We start from the raw sequence: 22543 nt of genomic DNA, 5'->3' as shown, positions 1-22543 counted from the left end.
TTGGTTCTTACGTGAGAATGTGATCCATGTATCACACGTGCAGCCCCTCCAGTGTAAACACACACTCTAAAAAATGCTCGCTTGTTTCAACCCATGTTTTGGTTCATATATGGACAAACCCAACTGTTGAGTTTGTCCATATCTGACCCAAACATGGCTTGAAAGCTTTTGAGTGCACAGCTGGCTTGTCTTGAAACAGTGTACCTGCATATATAATCATATATATAATAATAATAATAAAAAAAGAATAATAAGTTTATTTATTTATTTATTTCATCAGCAGAACAGTGACAAGTCGACCAGTGATGCGCGGGTCAATGTATAAACAACCCGCACCCGACCGACGTTTTCAACTAATGCCGGGCGTACACCAAAGGATTTTCACAGTCCCAGACTAAAGACCGGCATTTTTTAGGAATCTTACTGGAGTCTCGGCGCGCTCCCGTCGTCTCGATCTTTAAATGTGAGGTGATAATCTGCAGTCGGCGACCCGATTTATGCCCGTCTTTCTCTAGTCTTTCATATCAAACATGTTTGATATTATCGCAAGTCTTAGCGTAGTCATAGTGACGTAAAACAATCAACAACCAATAAATTCGCTACCCTTGCTGTGAGTATTGTCCATTCTCTGTAGCCTATTCTATAGTAGATAGATATGTATCTTTTCTTGTATTATGTACCCTCGAATATTCACTGTGAAACACTTGTTCATAATTTCAACACAGCATTTAAAATTATACCCTTTCAAGATATTTAGTTCAAACTATTGTTCTCATCATATAATGATATAGATTCATAACCCCCATATACAGTCATGTGAAAAAGTTAGGTCATCCCATTAAATAGTCAACTCTTTATTAAGAAATGTTCACATAACAATGTCTAATTTGATTTTTTTTTCATTCCTGGAAAAGAAAGTGATTTATTGTAATTAAACAATACCATCAAACAAATCACCATTAAATTGTGGAATGGCTGATGTCAAAGTCCTTTGATATCTTTTTAAATCCTTTTCCACACTCATAAGCAGTGTGGGGGAAATATATGGGGGTTATGTACCCTCAAATTTATTATTTGTCCTAATTTATTCCTCCTCAAAAATTGCATTCTTTTAAAATTACATTTCACAGAGAGTCTTAAAAAGGCCTTCCTTATTTTTAAATAGTTTAGTTAAATCACAGGGTCCTTCAGTATTGTTCAAATTGTTATTACATGTCCATATGTTGAAAAATAGACAGGCTTTCGTGGTGTCCTATTTTTTTCACATGACTGTATGGTTGCCTTTATATAATTTAATAATAATGATAATTTATTATTAATATTATTATTATTTTAATTATTATTTAATGATGATAATCACATAATTTGGACAGTGACTCCCACCCCCTGCAGAACACCATCACTGCACTGAGCAGCTCCTTTAGCGATAGACTCCTTCACCCCAAATGTGTGAAGGAGAGATCTTATCTTATATACCACCACTGTAGGCCTACCTTCAGAAATATTTTGGATCATGCAACATAATGTGATACATGTTGATATCTAACTTTAGCTGCTTCTCCTCCATTTTTGTTAAATCACTGCTGAGCATGATAGGAGGAATTTGGTGGGAATAAAAAGCTAAAATAATCTAGTTGTAGTCTTGTAAATAGTGTCACTACAAGATTCAATGTTTGTAAAATCTTTAGTCTGAGACTAAAAACTGTGAACCCCAAGTCTTTAGATGTGAGCTGATAATCTTATAAAGTCTTTTCTAAATCTTTTCAAAGTCTTTAGGTGTACAGAAAGCATAACCCGCCCGCAACTCGGACCGCAAAAAGAAAAGTAGAAAATATTGTACCCGACCCGCTTCCTGACCCGCATTTTTGGACAGAGCGCAGAGCGGCATTTTTAAAAGGACGGAGCGTCGCCCTATTTCCCGCTCCAATTTCGCTCCGCGCACACCACGATTCTGAAGCATGCTCAGTCAAGCCTGACTCAGTCTTACTGATGATGACTGCAAGATGGATTCTATTTTAAGTCAAAACTCGGCTCAATAATGGAGATCAAAAAGTAGGCTACTTCAAAAAGGAAAATAAGAAGTCACAGGTGTAGGCTACTATAATATAAAACTAACTATAATGTGGTAGAAGAAAACGAATGTGGAGACATCATTCCAGTCAGTAAAGATTCATTTTGGAATCTAAAAAGACACATCTCTCGTAAACATGCAGTGTGATGTGAACACGCTGGGAAGAAAGCAAAAGGTTAGCAAATTGAATATGGTAACCTGTAACAAAGTAAATTAAATATAGCGTAATATTCAAACAATTGATACAAGCCCATTTAAATTTTAATCCTGCGCGCTGCGCAAAAGTTCAGTTATAAGAATGTTGGCCTAATAGTTAGGCTAATTTAGCCTACTTTTAAAACGTTAATGTATATTTTTTCATATAAATAAATTATATATATTTATATAAATTTTATTTATATTATTAGGCCCATTTATTCGTTTTATTTTACAGCAGTTTGTGTGTACAATGGATACGCCCATTTAAATTTTAATCGTGCGCGTTGCGCAAAAGTTCACTTATCAAAATTCTGGCCTAATAGTAGGCTAAATTTACTTTTAAAATTTGTATGTAGGCTATATTTTTGTTTATATAATTGTTATTTATATTATTAGGCCCATTTATTCGTTTAATTTTACAGGACTTTGTGTACGTAGGCTATATTCCTTCTTACATAGGTCTAATTTGTAATTTGAAATAAAACATTTCTATTTGAAAAATGTTGTTGTTGCTCATTAGTTCTTTAGGAGGTAAGGCTGTGGTCTAAGCTAAAAGTTATATACATGTAGAATTTTTTTTTTTTTTTTTCGTTTTTTGGAGCGAGCGGGGGGCGATTTGAGTGGAGCGCGGAGCAAACTGCGTTGAGCGCTGAGCGATGATGAGCGGAGCGGCCTGATGTAGCTTTGAGCGGGGGAGCGAACATTTCCGTGAGCGATGATGAGCGGAGATTCTCACCGCTCCACTCCGCTCATATGCTCTCTTGTATAAATTACAAAGGTTTAATTGGCATCTTTATTACAAACGACCCGACCGACCGCGACCCGAATATCATTAAAAATATTTTTGGATGACTCATAACCGCGGGTAACCGCGGGTGACCGCAGGCACTCGCTCATTTCGGATCAACCCGCGCATCACTGAAGTCGACCAATGGAATGAAAATCTTTGCTCAACTTTCCTGGCTAGCCAACAAGCCAATGATTTCTGGGAAACAGTAAATCATTTGAGAATCTGAACTAAACCATTTTGAAGTAAATCAAAAGGACCATAAATAATAGATATCATGCAGTTTGTGCTGTACTGTCAAACAGGGGGCACAGCAGAAGTTTGCTAAAGTTTTAAATTTAGTTGCATAAGAAGCATGAAACAGGCTGCATAGAAAGATCTTAAATCCCTCTATATAAATCCTAGCATAAAATCAACCAATATCAAAATGGGGGTGACAAACAGCACAATAGAAATAATATGATTATGCACAGCAGGGGCCAAGCCTGTTTCTTTTCCAATGTCTAATTAGGTATAGCAGAAAAGGAAATTGCCATTGACACCTGCTAAAAACGGAACAATTAACACACACGGATATGCATGAGCATTTGCAATCACTGACACAGAAGATTGCCTTTTAAATGAAAACATCTTTGTGGGTTGATGTTACGACAGGAGATATACCTTCTTGAACAACTTTCTCACCATATAGGAGAAAAAAGTAAATGAAAAGAGTACAAACAAACAAACAATTTTTCCTATAACATTTGCCATGGATCACTCATGGTGAACTTGCATGGGTTAATAAATATTTATTTTAACTTTGTCATAACTTTTGCAGCCTCCCCTACAATTTTGTAAAATCTTCCAGTAAAAAGTGAACGCACAGTCAGTTTGCTGCTGCACTTAAAGGCATATTTGACCTAAAGCTGAAAATTGTCATTTACTCAACCCTGTGTCATTCCAAACCCATTTATTTATCTAAATAATGCGTGACATGCATTGTAAATACATTCATAATACAGACATATTGTGTTGTTGTGCTCAAGTAGGGGATTTAGGTTTTGAATCAAGCTTGTATCCTGATTAGCTTCGATCCCTCATTGACTGCAGTTTCTCGTATTCTCGTATACATACAAATTAGCTCAAAACGTCCCATTAAAGTTACATAAAGACCTACCGTTGTGGCATTTATGTGGTACGTAAGGGATATGTTAAAAAAATCATACTTGATGATAAAATTATTCTCTGGTCTCAGCAGAACTGCATGGCTTTAGAGGCACAGCTACATTTATGTTTATTCAGCATCTCCCAAGTTCTTCCCTGCGGTGCTGAAACTCTCACAAACACTAGAAGTATGTCCCCATAATTTACTCCTAGTTTGTCTCAGAGCGTTTGATCAGCAGAGCAGCATTATTTATGAGGAAGTGTTGGCAGGACCCTGTTCCTGGACCCTGACCCCTGTCCAGAGCAGGTTAAGGTAATGTAAAGGAGACTATATTCACCCTGGATTAATTACATTACCACCCTGATAAACAGCTTGTACTTTGATAAACTTTTTTGCTGGTGCCTATACTTTTGCACTTGCTGTCTTCTAATAAATATTAATGATGCGAACAGAAATCAGAGATGCGGTTTTTTTTTCCTCTTCTGCCTGTCCTTGTGAGTCAAGGTTATGTTTCTTCCTAATAAAACGCTACCTGTTTAATGAAGATATGATCTTGAAATGGTGATCCTAAAAATGGGGAAAAACTGGGTTATAAGCCAAAGGCAGATGATGCATATCTGTCTGACTTTGTTATAAACAGACTGAAACTGAAACTGTTGTTTTTGTAACACTTTACAATTCAGTTTAATTCGTTAACATTAGATTATGCATTAGATTTCATGAACTAACAACTTTTTTTACTGCAATTATAACTCTAGGTTCATGTTAATTTATAAATATACATTTGTTCATTGTTAATTCATGTTCATTCATAACATGCTCTGGATAATACATTAACTCATGTTAATTTATACAACTTGTAGAAATGTAGAAATTAACATTTACAGATTTTTTAAAATCTTATTAAAAGATGAAAGTATTGTTCATTGTTAGTTTATGATACCTAATGCATTGACTAATATTCACAAATTGAAATAATGTAAAATGTTACTGTAGCTTTACACTACAGTTTAAAAGTGTTGGGTCAGTTTTTTTTATAGAAATTAATGCTTTTATGATTAAATTGGTCAAAAGTGACAGAATACATGTTAAAAAGGATTTAAATTTCAAATTAATTCTATTCTTTTTAAGTTTGAATTAATCAAAGAATACAAAAAATTAAGAAAAACTATTGCATCACAACTGTTTTAAAAACATTGATATAAATAAGAAATCTTTCTTGAGCATCAAATCAGAATATCACATGAATAAATGACAAATAAAATAAATAATACTATATTTAAAATCTATATTTATACAACATAATTTGGCTAGTTATTTTTCTACTTTTTTCCTCACCACTTAAAGTGATCTGTTCCAGCTCTACTCTAGGTTTTCCATTTCCCGCTCACTGCTCGGCCATTATATTATATATTATATAAGCCGTAATGGATAAATGATCGCGTATTAGTTTCATCCTCTGCTTCAGTAACAATATTTGAAAACACATGTCTTCTTCCATTCATAATGCACAAGCTCTAATGCACATATTCTGTTTTGGGGAGCAGGAGCTGAGAGGGGCACAGGAGAAGCATGGCGCCGTTTGATCAGAGCTAATGCGCTGGAAGGAACCGAGGATGCTACCAGTACCGTTCTTTTCCCTGGAGAGATGGGAAGCGAAGAGAAGAAAGGGTGAATGAAGATGTTCCCAGCGGACACCTGCAGAGCTTACCTCACCCTCATCCATCAGGAATCTCCCCTATGAGTTAATGCCGGTAGGGAACCATCCTGACAGGTTTGGCCTTAATGGTGTGTTCTATAGAGAATTGAGAGTATTGCAGGAGTGCTAGTTAACATAAGAAGTGTTCCTGCAATGCTTTTGTGTGGTGTGTTTACGTCTCAGATTCACATCAGTTTAGTGACATGGAGGCCAACCTGAAATTGAAAGCCAGTTATGAGGGTCAGACCTGAGAGTGAAACTTGTGAAAAGCTTTCAAAAACTTGCAGTTTCATTAGAGTCTTGTTTGTCTTTTTAAATGTGCAAAAGAGCATGGGTATGGCACTCATATGTTGAATCAGTTTTTTTTACCTACCCTGCACTTAGTTCCATTGATTGCCATTTTTATTTAACAACTTCACAAATGAAATGTGTGTATTTAATGGATTGCACATTTCAATACTTCTTCCGTTCAAAGTGTCATAAGCAGCTCGGTATTTGTGTTTCTCAGCCTTGCAAGGTCAAATGTCTAGTTAAATGTGCAAGGCATGGATTGTTAGAGCCCCATACATTTCAACATATAATAGGAGGCCTTGCGGAACTGAAAAAATAAAATGTGTTTGTGTGTAAATAATAAAAAATGAAATGGCATGTCCCTGTGGGTTATGATCAGATGTACTGGCTGTGCTGCAATAAACGTAATCTTGTTAAAATGGCCCTTCATATACAGCATTTTTCAAAACGCTTTACAACTCCCTCAAGAATACTGAATCACTTCATGATCAATGCTGCTATACATGTTCGAGATGTTCCTTATTGTTTCTGTTTGTTCATTGGCGGCATCAGCAGTCATCTAGTTGTCGCAGGCATCTATTTTCTAAATGCGTCTTGTTGGATTTACCATTGTTTCGACTGTTCAGAAGGCCAGAAACTTCAGTTTACACCTACATGAGTAACTGCAATACTGTGTACATGTACTGAGCTACACTAATTCCATTAGCTTCATCTGCAATCTATCTATCAATATCATCCAGAGATGGATCAGGAGGTGATAGTATGTGTAATATTTTGGCTTGCATCTACGTGTATTTTGTTGGCGAGTTATTACATGATGAGACACGACCTTAATTCCTGAAGCAGCGTATACTTACTCTGAGGCATGTTGGCAATTAGGCTATGTCAACATAATTCATGGCAACTAGGACTTTAGGGAAGAACAATGAAACAGGTTTAACAGATTTATTACCTCACAATCTGGATTCTCCATTGTTTTCCTTGCCCTTCCTCTTGAGACCATGTAAAACAGCCTCTCTTGGAAGTTGCTAGCAATGCCAGATGTTTTATAGAGAGGAAAACCTTGACACTACAGAGTACACAGGAACAACTAGAGATGTGAGGAAGCTGGGAATGGTACTGAAGTACATGGATAAATGTACATGCATAAGCTAAATCACATGATCAATCATTTGACCAGAAAAGCATTCAGTCATTTGAGTACATTTAATCAGTGTTATGTTTTAAAAGAAACATAATATTGCAATTAGGGGTGTAACGATACACATATTCGTATTGATCCGTTCGGTACGCATTACAAACCAAACGGTTCGTTGGACCAAAATTTCTTGATCGATCTTGATCAAGCGACACTGTTACTACAGAGCGCTAAGAGAATCCAGTAAAGAAAGCATTTGAATTCGCCACTGAAGTAATAACATCGCTGCGAGATCTAGTGAGAAGCATTCACATTTCTCTGTATCGAAAACGTACCGAACCGTGACACCAGTGTATCGTATAGAAACGAACCGTGAATTTTGTGCACCGTTACACACCTAATATCAATTATCATGATTTTTTTAATGTAAAGTAATCCGTCAAGTTATTTTTTATGTTACTTTTTCTTATCAGCAGCTGACTGAGACTCGCTCTCTTCCAAGGCCAAGTTCTCACGTTCTCCACACAATGACGTAACTCGCTGCTTAACTACCATAGTGCAATGCATCGTTGAAGAAATCAACTAGCTAGTAATGACTGTTTCCAGAAACCGTATTGTCGCAAATTTGTCGTTCAACCACGTTGGTTAATCATGTCATGCAGGTGGTGGAGTTTAAGATCGAATTAATGCTGGATGTTTTGCTATAAATTACAAACATGGCATCTGAGGACTAATTCTCATTTTGCATTATTTCCAGATTCAAACATAGGCTTAGGCACTTTTTTTTTATGTTATTTTTCTTTACATTATATACAGTGCATAGTGCATACTGATTGTGCACCTTAAATATGCCTTCCTTTTCTCCCACTGAGGGAAGGTTTTCAGTTGTATTTATCAGTAAATCAATTGAATAAATTAACATATATCATGTTCCTATTCATCTCAATGGCAGTTGTTGTCATTTAATCTGTAAATAGTTCCCTTAACACTGTATTTGAAATCTATTAATTCCCGGCTCTTGTTTAAGTAAGATCTGAAATGTATAATATCTTTATAGGAACAGGCAACTGATTTTAAACTGATTAGTTTATGCATTTGCAAAATACACATACTTTACACATACTTTACGTCCAATCTTATGTAATGTCTGTTTATGATTGCTTTTAACACTTCAGAGTTCACTAGAGATTTTTATTCAGAGCATGGCCAAGCTTGAGGGAATTCAGTATTCTTGTGCAGTAAACATTGTTTTGACATCATGACAGCTGTGAACCAAAGATGCCTGCAGCAACTTTGCACCGTTGCACAAAACTTTATCTCTGCTGTGCCAAACAATATTCAGCACACTATAGCAGATGAAGCCATGCTCAGCAGCACGGTAAAGCTGTAACTACTGCTCAATTAAACACAAACCCTTGACATCTGAGTGAATGAAGGCTGACAAATGTCACATGACAGTTTTGTACATGAATATGTCTGAATTCACTGATGCATGAGAGGGAGAGGGACTCTATCACCAGCCTATCATTAGGAAATGGGTTAGTGGACTCAGAAACCCATTCGGAACTGTTGAAGACCAAATGCTTTATTTCGGGTTGCACAGCTGTCTGATTCTCATGTGTGAAATGCTTGTAAAGAGTTGTTTTTCTTCTCCCGTACACCTACGTACAAGCTCTCTATTCCGTCGTGGACGGCTCACTATTCTGCTCTAAATGTTCTTCCCTGTCGCCATGCTGTAAACCTGAGATGATGATGCGTGTTTAGGGCTTGTTTACCACTTTTTTCTTGGCAGAAACAGTATTTCCAGGGCACTCTGCTCTCGTTCATGCTATCTAAGGAAATAACTGTGATTGTGGCACACTTTAAAGCTGAAATGTGTAATTTTCCGATCTTAAAATACTTTTTTCTATCGCAGTTTAATGCAGGGACAACTAAATAAAAAGAGTAACACACATGGGATGGGACTGAAGCTTTGTTTATTTCATGACAGAATTTTTATTTTATTTTTTGTTTTATTGTGTTCTTTATGTTGCTGGCTTTTAGTACCATAAGGCACCTTATTAATGTTTCGTAGGGAATTTAGAGCCTTCATTGAGGTTTTAATAGACTTAAAAACCTTGCCATTCAAAGAGTTCATTTCCTGAGAGCTAAAAGCATTGTAGACCTTTTGAAAGGTCAAGAGTTGAGACTGGGAGCAAACACACCCATGATCCACAAGATCGATTTGATCCTTCAGTCTAAGTGTATACTGCTTCTCTGAGCCTTCTCTTTAGCTCACTGGAAGAACATGATATTACAGCATGTTGTTATTATTCTTATTATAATATAGAAAACCTTTCTCACACACAGTATATTGATCACATGCTCAAAGTTGCTTCAACTGTGCAATTGTTGTGCTATCCGTCTGTCTGTAATTGGACACTATGGAGGGGTTAGTTACAGATGTGCTTGCGTTGTACAGCTCTTGGGTTGTTTAACACTGATAGGGTATTGAGATAAACTCATATTACATTTGCTCAGATATTTTTATATTACCTTTTAATATTAATTATTTGAAAATAACATCTCAGCGATGTTCAAACCGAAATGTCAACATCAAGATTTGATTTGAAATGTTATTTCAGTTTCTTTCCATTGTTGACATTTTCTATTAAAACACTGAGTTGCAAACAGCCGGTTTTACTTACTTATTTTAAGGTGTCCTTGTTACAGTGTAATTATTCAATTAAGTACTGAGTAATATTAATGAACTGCATGCACTTACTCTACGATTGGGGTTAGCATCAGGGTTGGTTTAGGGTTAGTTGCATGCATAATTTATAGTTAGCAACTGCATGTAATATTGTAAAATAGTGTTACCAAATAGCCAAAAACCTTCCAGGGTTTGAAAAAATAGGCTAGTGAATCAAATGCCTGCATTATAGCTATGTTAAACTGTTTTTCTTAAAACAGTTTGCACTCCTTGAAAGGAAATGCTAATGATGGTGTTAAACTAATACCCCGAAGCAGGCAATAATTACGGTTATTGTTACAATTGCTCTTAACAAAGTGGTAAGCAATTGTAATGCTAATGTTATTGTTTAGTCATCATAAGTAGGAGCTCTAGATAAAACTAGTTTATACATAGGTTTGAAGTTTGGAACCTTAAGGTGCTTGTGGATGGTATCACAGTTTACTTTACTTCCCCAACTCTATTCTAGCACTTTCTCAGATAGGGGAAATTTGCATTAATTAAGCAAACTCTGTGATTCAACTGAGGTGCAAGAATGTTGTTGCAGGGGGAATATATTTGAATCAATTTCAGAGAAAGGAAGTAAACGAACAGACTGTCAGAACTCATCACTTGTTCATGGTGCAGAAAGGCTGCCAGATCTGTGGTTAGATTACAGTGTTTTATAAATGTGCTCTGGTTTTCATTGATCTTCAGCAACGTTGCTACAGTTTAACGCTGCATATCACTGGCATTTCAGTGTTGTTAATGGTTTATCTAGCATTAGTGATTATAAATGATAACTTGCATTACGTAAGGGTCCCATATGGGTGTGTGTTTTAGAGTGAACATTTGACAATTCACAATCGACTGATCTACTTAACTGATGTTGAATTCCTACTAAACAATATACCGTGTGCAAAATATACAATATACAGCACTCTTGAATACTTGATTCTGATTAGTCAATCGCTTCATTCAGCAGTCAGATATTTATTTATATTAACCGTCGTCCAAAGCAGCGCAGAATATCAGACCATAATGGCATTCTCCCTGTTTCATCCCCGTATCACATCGCAGATTTAAATATGACAAAGATGACACAGGTTATTTCTGCATTATTATGACATTAACAAAGGGAGTTATTAAACAGAAATATACGAAAAAATGACAAAATAACTGTTTAACAACACTCAAAGCCATTGCCATTTTAAGGGTTTCTGCATGACGTTGCAGAGGTCTCAGAAAATTCGAAAAAATTACACGTTCGAAAAAGACATGAATGCTTTTTACAAGGTACATGGTGTGAACTTACCTTTCGGTATTAATATTACTGTATTGTTTTGCATTCTTAATGATTATAGATTTTATTTGTAGGGAATTTAGCGATAAAATACAAGTACGATTATAAAATAATTTCAACTCAAATCAATATTTCATGTCAAGGTATTCATTTTATGTCCATGTACACAATACAGTCAACAGGTTAGACAGAATATGTTGATGTCTGATGAAGGGCTTGGGCCCGAAACGTCACATGTGGTGAGCAACCATTAAAATTGCAAGGAGCATTTTCTGGTGTGCGGACTCAATATTTTACCTCTGCAACTATTTGTCTGCCCAGCACCCAGTTTTATTGTTTTGGATGTGCGTGCTGTACCTTTGAACTTTATTAGACAGAATATGTTGCCATGACATATTTCCTATAGTATTTTGTATAATAAACACAAATGATTTAAATGTCTTGTCTTTTGATACATTGCATTCAACCAGAGCAATGTCGACAAAAGGCATTCCAGCACTAGAGCAAATGCTCTTCTTCATCCATCCCTCTGAGCTGAAATGTCTATCTCTTAATCTGCAGGAACTGAATTATTAACATGCCTGCTGGCGGTGAGAGAACACACCTTCCAGCAACAAATTACACACAGCACCCACAATTAACAAGCTGACACTCTACTCAAGCACTTCATTGGGCTTTTAACATTTCCTATTGCTGCTAAAATGCTAATCGCTTGGAGAGATGCCATTGTCAAACGTGTTAAATATGAGAATGCTTATGTAGGTAACTGAAACGAATGCTACTTTCACATTTCCTTTGTACCACATCGTGTTTTTTTTGTTTGTGTCTCATTTATTGACTAGTAAAAATAAACTCAGATACTCATTAATATTGCTGTAAAATTATTGCAGTGCTTGTCTGGTTGCTTGGAAGATTATTGTGTAGTTCTTTTTTATATACAGATAAGCAATATTCAGTAAATAATGCACAATAATGTAAAATTAAAATTTAATTTAATGTAATTTCTAAAATAAAAGTTTATCATTCATGTTGCTTATCAGTCATGGATATAGATCAATACTATTTTATAACTAAAAATCACATTAGCAAAACTGGTGAAATTTTCACGGGTCCATTGTCTTTTGTCAATAGTGCAGCAATGTATGAAGCACAGCTCACACAGAGTTTCAAACCAAGCAGCTTAATTATATGTAATTTGTGTGACCAACTTGAAAATTGTTGCCAAATCTGCATGGGGAGAACTTTCAGCCTCATGTGAAGTTTCCGATAACATGGATTCCTATTGCAATGACCGAATTCCGTCCACGAAAATTCACTGAACAATGGTAAATGTGAACACATCGAATAAAATATAAGAGGATACCATGCTAAAAAAACTATGCTAAACTGCATTAAGCTGGCCTAGCTGACCTGAAAAGTTACAAAAGCTCATTTAAAACAGACCAGCCTAACCTTGGAGTCCAGCTAACCAATCTTAGGTTGTTTTCCCAGCAGTATGCATATTTGTTGCATCAATTTATTGTGAATGCATGGGAAAGAAACTCTCTCCACCTGTCCTAAACAAAAGATGGTTTCAACCACAATTCCTCCCGGTTTTTCCTGGATGAGACATCATTTTGCATGGGCCAAATGGTTTAATGAAGTTCCCAGTCCTTTAAAACATGTTTAATAGTTCTATTACAGTTCCAGAACAATCTGTAGGGAGTTGAAGTATGACAGCAGTGCACCACAACAAGCAAACTCCCATCCCGACTGTGCTGCACTCTTCCAGGATGAGGACACAGTGGAAGGAATTAACATACAATCAATAGATTTTAGAGAAACCAGGACCTTTTAGAAAGGACACACACACACACACGCTCACACACACACAAAGTATGTGTATTAAATTACCATTGTCTAACTTTGTGTTTTATTTCAAAGTGATCCCATTATTTTGCAGCCTCTGAACAATTACATATCCATTCACTGCATTCACGGACTCAAATGAAGTGGAACCGCAGATGAGAGAGTCTTCTCCCGTCCTGTCTCTCTGGGGAGCAGAGGAGAGAGTCTTTTCCGTGAAACCTTTTCAAAGCCTCATCTGCGTCTTCCATTAGCCATGCAGAACGAAAAGAAAGCAAGAAGGCGGCAGAAACACACATTTTCGCGTGCGAGGGGAATCACCGGAGGCTCTGATCAGATGTAATGTAACAATTTAGCACACAGTCGGGCCGCCGTGACTGTTGCTTTCCCTTTATTGGAGAGATGATTATGATTGTTCAAAGACTTGATTTGTTCATTTTCCAGGCATATGTTTTAAGATTACAACAAACAATGATTTAGATTGCAGAAAGGTGAGCTGTGAAGAAGGCATATTAATGTGAGATGCGCAAGCTGCTGTTTTGAGATCAACTTTTAGAGGGCACTACCCTGCTTCCACGCTGCATGATCTGATTTTGGTGATGGTTATTTGATGTTAAATTGAGTTTTCCAAGCACTCACCTATATCTCATGCATGCTAACCTGACAATGATTCATGTATGAGAGTCATTGCTCTTAAATTATTAACTCAAAAGCTTCAATTCAAAACAAACCGGGGCAAATGAGATGCCAGCGAAGAGCTTTTCTTTGGCGTCAGACATTTGCTCCTCCAGGGACAGAATCATAAATGCAAAGAGAGAAAGAAAGAGAAATTGACTAAACTGCAAGCAAACATCAGACCGAAGGCCTTGTACTGTTCAGATTTAGAACAAATTAATACATACTCCGACAAAAAAATTAAATATTTTAATGTATCACTTTGTCTCAAATGTCTTTCAAATAAACACATTTATGGTTTAAAAATAACAATAAATAAATAGCATATTAAATACAGAAATACTTATTTACTAGCTTGTAACCATGTACACTAACTTTTTTAAAAAGTTTACTTTATTCTTTATTTTATTTTTATTAGAGGCAAATATGCAGTTTATGCAGTTATTTTTCTAAATAAATTGACACTTTATTATCTTTTAGAAAAAAACACTTTAATATGATTCTTAAAGAAATATAAATATTTTATTGATAATATATTTGAATTTAATCATTTTCATATTTTAAGGATGGAAGCAGTAACACTTTATTTTAAGGTGGCGTAGTTACATTGTGCTTAAGTAAGTGAGTAATATTAATTAACTACATGTACTTACTGTAGAGTTAGGGTTTGGGGTTAGTTACTTGTAATTATGCATAATTTACTATACATGTAGTAATTTGTAAATAAGTCACCTTAAAAAAAAGTGTTACTGAAATTTTTGGGCCCCCTCAAAACCCCTCACCCTTGGCCCCCACTCAGTAGCTTAAATATTAAACTATATCATCGCTGTTTGGAAACTTGTCTACTTTTCAGGAAATGGATAAAATACTATTTTTTAAAAATTAAATGTGTTGTCAAATATTGTAGCAGTTGAAAATAAGTGAAGAAAACATTTAAAAAAGTTTCCAAGACAGTTTGTAACCTTCATATAAAAATGAGAGAAATACAGTCTGAATAAAATTTGAATAAAAAACAACCCCTAAGATATAAAAGTGGCCGTGGTTACAGTACACCCACGTGTGTACCTGTGACATGGTGTTTGAACTGCTCATAGATTCGTATGTCACTGCCAGGACACATACTGCTCTCTCCATCTGTATCACTGACCGTTACACAGTCCGCTCACCCACATATTCACCTCTGAGTGCTTGGGTGGGCCGCTCCATCACAGCACCTCTCACACTCAACCGGATCACCCATGTACCGCATCATGTTCTTGCTGTAGGTCAGACTCTGTAAAACCGGTCAACACTACTGCAGTTACTTGGATCAGTCACATCTTAAATTAAAATGTATTAAAGGTGAAGGGTGTAATTTTGGGTATGTTATACAGACAACTTCCAAAAGTGTGGACACACTCGCTCTATAACATAGTAACATTGAGCACTAGTGTGAGTTTGGAGTATTGATGTGAAAAACCCATATTTTTAAAACAAGACTAGTCGCTGGGTTTGATTTTGAAAATATGAGGTATGTTTTGCTCATCCCAAATCCAAATTCAAGCCAGTGTTGCTAAGATGATCAAACAAATAGTTCAATGCCACAGATTGAGAATATTTACTATGAAAATATGTTGTACTAATAATCAGTCTTGTATAATTGGACTGCTTTTAGGTTTGTCTGGCCCCAATCAGACACATTTTATTTTTTTATTGTCTTCAAAAGCTTTAAAATGTAGACAGGCACAACAGACTGGAATTGAATGCAGATGTATTGAGACATGTTTTAAAAGATTTTTGACTCGATGGTGTCTGAAAACTAGGGCTGGATATCGATACAGATTTTCACATTCAATTCAGATTCACAAGCTCTTGATGTAATTTAATCCTGATTCATTTGGAAATATTTTAGCTATTTTCTATATTGCTAACATATGAAAGAGATTTTCTCTCATCCAATATATATATATAAAAGTAAATGGAAGTAATACAAAAGTAATGGTACAGTAGATTTAAAAACCCATTACATTTAAAATGATTAAAATGACACTGCTAAAACACTTTATTTGTGTATGTACAAAACCCACACTGTAAAAAATTTCTAACCTCCCTAACTCAAAATTTTCTAGTGACTGGTCACATCTAAATTTTTCAATTGTCCCAAGTGAAATTCTGTAAATTATAAAATTAAATTTGCAGATTTTCACTTGGGCCAATTGAAATTTATAGAATTTCACTTGGGCCAATTGAAAAATTTAGATGTGACCAGTCACTAGAAAATTTTGAGTTAGGGAGGTTAGAAATTTTTTACAGTGCAGTGTTGTTTGACATTTTATTGATGAGCGTGTATTCCTTCTGCCGTTGCTGTTCACACCTCTCACATTTATTCTCTCACCCACTCGCACTCTCTGTCTCACCTCAGGAGCCCTGCTCAGTCTGCAGACACTAACATATTCGTAAAGAGAGTGAAAAGAATTGCCATATTCCTGGTTGCCCCCTCCAGCACACAGTAGGGAAACAGAAAGATCTGAGAAGCAGACAGACAAAAGTTTTTACCTCTTGCTGCACGGTGAAGGTCCTATCAGGTAGCATTTCGCACCATGCCACGCTTTGATGCATAAATGATGAGATACTCCCCTAAATATTGAGTAATATAGTCCGTGAGGTTTTCAGCTTGACTTTTCAAGATTTGTCAACCCTGTAATAACATGGATGGGTGATGTAATGTGATGTTACTCTTGTTTCTTTTTGTGTACATCACTACAAACCTTTACATCAAATACAAAATACATGATTAATTTATGCATATCAGATGTTAGCCATCCTGTATTAATATATTAATAATTTCTGATAAAACTCTTTTAATAGCTTTAATTTCATTATTTCCTCATTGAGTTTGTTTCTTAAAATGAACCAAATCAGACAAATCTTCTGTGATATTTAACTTTGCACAGAAAGTAGACTCACAATAACCTGCTTCAATATTAACACAACCTTTCAGTTGGAATTTGTATTAGCGCAGACTTTGCTTGTCCCAGAATTATGAAAAGCAAAAGTACACTTTGTGTGTGTAATGAAAGTTTAATTAAAGTTTTGACTGACTCAATGTTTTAAGGGAGGCCCATGGGGATTCCTCTGCCCTTTTTTAATATTGCTTACTGCCTAATTCAATTTCTGTGGTCTGCTAGCGGCAGACTGAAGCCAGCGATTCAGTCACACTTCAAACATGGCTGAAATAACACTAGCAACTCAGAATATAATTAGATGGTTGGAAGTTATGCACAGTGCATGTTTGTGTTGTTTTGACCCAGGCAGACTACATTAGCTCCTATAGGGGGAAAAATAGGCACCAAACAATATTTTTAAGTGCCACAAAAGAATAAACGTGTTTTAATTTTGTCATGTGTTGTCACGTCTGCCCTACTTTTACAGCATCGGCATTTTCATCCATCTTGGGAACTAAGATTCACTTAAAGTAGGAACTGAATTGCTTTTCCAACTTGAGAACTACATACAGTCACACAGAATTGTTCTTTACACAGAATCTAAGCCAGTGTCACAGACCATAATAATGTCAGCATCACTTGGCCAATGAGTATAGTTTGGCCTCCTCCTAATGCATCCTATAAACGTTGTTGTATGTCTTGCACACACCCAATCTATTCTTAATTAGTAATATCTGAGAGGTAAATTTGGTGAAAGGCAGCTCTTCATATGCAATTATACGGGCAGTGTTGAATAAAATTTTAGCTCGTTCCATTCTTTCTCAGACAACAGGTCAAGTAAAAATATAAGGATTATGTGATATAGTGCACATATTTAGCAAAATGCCCATTTCTATAGTTATTTTTCTTTGCTGACTAACGAGTTTATGAGCATTGAATGGCTTTTCTGAGGTAAATTTGACGTTATTTGACACGATTGTTCTTAAGCAGTTTTATACAAGTTCTTTCCAAGGTCGAAATGCTGATTGAGCGATCTGTCAGGCCACGTCTAAATGGATAGTTCACCCATAAATGAAAATTACCCCATGATTACCCCTAGCTAATCCAAGCTTTATAATGGGAGTGAATGGCTGGTGAAAATTTGAAGCCCAAAAAAGTGCATCCATCCATTATAAAAATACTCCACATGGCTCCGGGGGGTTAATAAAGGCCTTCTGAAGAGAAGCCATGGGTTTTTGCAAGAAAAATACACATATTTATAACTTTATAACCTAAAATAACTAGCTTCCGCCAGGAAGACATACAGTGCTATGCATAAGTTTAGACACCCATGCTAAAGTTGACTAAAAAGAGGAATAAAAAAATCATCTTTTGGAAATTGAACTTAATGCCTTAATTAAATTTTTTTTAGGAAAAATCCAACCTTTAAGGACACCAATTTTCTTTGTGAATGAATAATGTATGGTAAATAAATAAATGTTCTTCCTTAAAATACAGGGTGCATAAGTCTGGACACCCCTATGTTAAATTCCCATAGAGGCAGGCAGATTTTTATTTTTAAAGGCCAGTTACTTCATGGATCCAGGATACTATGCATCCTGATAAAGTTCCCTTGGCCTTTGGAATTAAAATAGCCCCACATCATCACATAGCCTTCACTATACCTAGAGATTGGCATGGAGTACTTTCCATAAGATCATCTCTCAATGCAAATCAAACCAGATATTAGGCTAACTGAAATAAAACCATGCCAATCTCTAGGTATGGTGAAGGCTATGTGATGATGTGGGGCTATTTTAATTCCAAAGGCCAAGGGAACTTTATCAGGATGCATAGTATCCTGAATCCATGAAGTAACTGGCCTTTAAAAATACAAATCTGCCTGGCTCTATGGGAATTTAACATAGGAGTGTCCAAACTTATGCACCCTGTATTTTAAGGAAGAACATTTATTTATTTACGATACATTATTCATTCACAAAGAAAATTGGTGTCCTTAAAGGTTGGATTTTTCCTAATTTTTTTAATTAAGGCATTAAGTTCAATTTCCAAAAGATGATTTTTTATTCCTCTTTTTAGTCAACTTTAGCATGGGTGTCTAAACTTATGCATAGCACTGTAGGTAAAAGTCTGCAGAGCAGACACAGGTCTGTGAGAGCCTCTCTCAGATGTTGAACACCCAAACACAACGGCAGATGTCGTCGACATGACCGTCGTCCGGGAGAAGATTATTAGGGCACAGCTTACAAGTCAGTGGAAAACCAGTGGCAATCTAGCTGTGAGCCATAGTTACTCGCTAATAACACCCTCGGACAGCACCGCAAGGTTTAAAGTTAAGCTGGATGATGATGATGAATTAACGAAAACAGACAGGAAAATGAATAAAAATAATACCATTCCCTCGGGTAAACCGACAGGCAATGGCAACAAATATCTCACGTAAAAGAAAATATATCTAAAATGGCCGACGGATTGAACCCGAGGGGCACAGAGTATAACATAACATAAAAACACTCAGAACAGCTGAATAGATGATTATGTTTACGGGAGCCTGTTAACTTATAAGCGCGGAAAACACCAGCCACCGGATTGCACTGAGAGTGCAGAGTGTTCCCTACGAAAGCAATATAAACTCAAATAGAAAATCAAAACTCACCAAAATGCTGCTAAAATACACAAAATTGGTTGAAGTGGCGTAGATTTGTGCTGACACAGCTTGTGAGGACGATATCTCACTGCTCTTGCAAGCTGCACTTGACACCGCAAATATATCACTCATCCAAAAACAACCTATCTCAACCAGGCGAGAAAGCAAAAGAGGCAGAGTGCTGAGCTACTTTGGCTTATAACCCCACAGGGCTCAGCATACATCACTACGTGACTTTGTTGGTATATACTCTCAACCTATCTGGCTGGCGCTGCGATAATCCAATAGTGTTTACAATGCCTCTGGCGGTCAGTAGGAATTAAACAGAACCAGCTATTTATGGGTCACACATGTCTGAAAGAGTCTGTTCTCGCTTAATGAGTCAGTGAGATTTCAAACTTGTAATGAACCAGGTTAACATGTCAGAAAGACACAGTTTTTGGTTTAGAAATATCGTGAATCGTTAAACCTGCTCATGTCAGAAAAGATATGGTTCATGGTTCAGTGAGTCAACTCCGACAGATTCAGCCTGATTCATGAACAAATTTATTTGTGAACCATTTGAAACGATTCAGTGAGAAGATCTGACTCCGATGAACAATTCGTTCGCCAATTGGACCTGGTTAAAAATCACACAGATCCACTTGCCAGGATTTCAAGTGTATTGATGTGGGTGAAAGTGTGTAATAAGTATACGGAAGAGATTGTCCCAAACTTCATATCTACACCTCTATTACTCTCCTTCCCTTGCTTTCGTTCTCTTTCTCTCTCTATCATTTTCATAGTCTCTCTTCTCCTCTTTTCTATCATTTTCTCTCTGACTGGAGAATGAGTTTGAGCAGGTGTGCCGTTTTCCTCCGCTGCCAGCCCTCCTCTCACATCGCTACGCCCTCTGCGCTGTGTTAATCGCCTGATCTTGGCGTCATTTTCCCTGCCATTTCTCCAAATATTCTCCCATCCTCCACTAGCTGCACAGGTCACCTGCTATATTTACAGCCTTAGGGCTGGCAGCCTTTTTGTGAGTGTGTTTGCAAGCTTTCAGAGCGGAGAAAACAATGGAGGTTGACAGGAAAATAGGGGAAACACTCTATTGATTTGACCTATCCCTTACACACTGTGAATGGCATTCGCTGCTGATGGCGCCCCGTGTGCAGTCTGGGCCTTTTCAGAGAGTCTCTGACTACGGTCATCGACACCGCATTTTGAAAGGATGACTCATTATGGGTACACAAAAGAAGCAACAGAGCTGAGACCAATTTGAACACTTAAACACAGCTGGGATGAAAACTTCCCAGTGAATTACCTGTAAGGGGTATACACCGAAAATGTCGAAATGCCAATTAAAAGGTCCAACAGCAGCTGTGAGGATTACACAATGCTGCGTATTTGTCAGCTTCTGTAAATTAGACTCCTTTAATGAAGATGTGAGAGGTATCTGGAAGAAGCTTCAAATTGAAGGTCTCTGTTGATCATGTCAGTGACTAATGGTATGTGTTTCAGCTTCCTGTGTAAGTTTTAACCTTGAAATGTTACATTTTGCATGTAATTTATGTTCCTTTTTTAATTAACTAAATGTATTATTTTATTATTATTATTTTTCGCAGTAATAGTAGAATTCAATATAATAATAATTAATTAATGTATTAAATGTTTTTACTTCATACATATTTACTTCATATATATTTTCACTGACACTAAATTGATGCATGCATGCCTGTTTCTATTCTAACATTCATTTATTGTATTGTACCTGTGACGAGTTGACCACATATTGGGTTGGCAAGTCTACATTTTGCGGTTTTGCACAAATTAGTTTTGAATGCAAGATTTTTGGCCAATGTTCTGCAAGTCAAAACAGGTAAGACAGATACTATTTTTTATGGAAGGAGACAAGTCTGCTGTGGTTATGATTACAATATAGTGAATTTAAAGGTGAAATAGTTTGTCAGCAGAAATGGTAACTGTGGGAAACAGTTTTAGGTAAAATTGCTTTTATACAACAGGTAATATTGACTAACTTACATTTTAGACACAATACTTCAAAAAAAAAAAAAAAAACCTTTCCAAGCAACTGATATATAAAGTTACTTTCCTGAATGAATCAGCATTTTTTTAATGAATAGGTTGAGTGAATTATTCAGATGACTCATAAAGACAATCACTTGTTTCATTCCTGAATCAATAAGCATTTTTACCCAAATCAGTTGAGTAAATGAATCAAATGACTTGCTCATAAAGACAGTCACTTGCTCCATTCTTGAATGAATCAGGGTTTTTGATATAATATAATGTAATATAATATAATAAAAACTATTTTGTAATGTGGCATATGCACATTATGTTTCATACATAAGCTCATAGGGATTTCTCATTTTGATAAAAGACTGCTTTGACTAGTACTCTTGTGTCATTCAGCAGATCTACAGCAATGACTGCATTCACAGTGGAGCTATTGAAACATTATTGAGAATATTACAAGGCAGAGCTTTCAGCTCACAAGTAACCTTATGTAATTCATATTTGTGATGCCTTCTCACTTAAGATGGAGCCTGAGTGGTGAAGTGGCTTATTGAACGCAATAGATTCAAAGGAGATTATACCCAGAGTAACTATTTGAGCGATATTACTTGAAAATGAGTCTGGCAAATGGATGAAATACAGGGCAACTACTTTGGGCATTAGTTGTTGAGTATGTAATGTCTTAGCTTGTTTACCACCTCCAGAATCCAACACATGCAATTTTGAAAAAGTGTTTTTTAACAAAATTATTGTTTACGTCATTGAGTGGTTTAGCATATACTAATGATTCCTCGCATGTATGCAAATCTCATTTACATGCCACTTAAATGCCACATACTCAGTTCAAACCAGTTTGGAAATCCACTGCTACTTGACTCAAGGACTCTTAAAAGCTTCCTGTGCTAGTGGATTGGCTAGCGTGGAGAGTGGGAGTGAGACAGAAGGAATATTCTAGATGAGGTGATGCAGTGATGTGTACATTGATGTTTGCTTTTTATATTGGCTCCCTGCATCACACCATCATGGACATCTGGACATGTCGTCCCAATGACTTTCACTACCTCAGTTTCTTTTCCTTTCTTAATTTAT

The 22543-nt window shown here is 36.3% G+C and overlaps 1 long non-coding RNA gene across 5 annotated transcripts in view; it reads left to right on the top strand.

Annotated features, from left to right (window-relative positions):
* Positions 1 to 22543, top strand: part of LOC307168421 — an 81758-nt gene that overhangs the window by 9669 nt on the left and 49546 nt on the right. For 3 of the 5 annotated variants that reach the window (XR_013822935.1, XR_013822936.1, XR_013822937.1), the window contains one exon: positions 5751 to 6669. This is a non-coding gene — a long non-coding RNA (uncharacterized lncRNA). Of the gene's footprint in view, positions 1 to 5750; positions 6670 to 11905; positions 11980 to 22543 lie in introns of those variants that run through there. The other 2 variants (XR_013822934.1, XR_013822933.1) reach the window with 2 other exon arrangements.

The sequence above is a fragment of the Squalius cephalus genome (genome assembly GCF_949319135.1).
Source record: "Squalius cephalus genome assembly, chromosome: 12".
Lineage (NCBI taxonomy): Eukaryota > Metazoa > Chordata > Actinopteri > Cypriniformes > Leuciscidae > Squalius > Squalius cephalus.
Note: the sequence above shows the minus strand (reverse complement) of the source record. Positions and strands in the feature narration are given on the sequence as shown.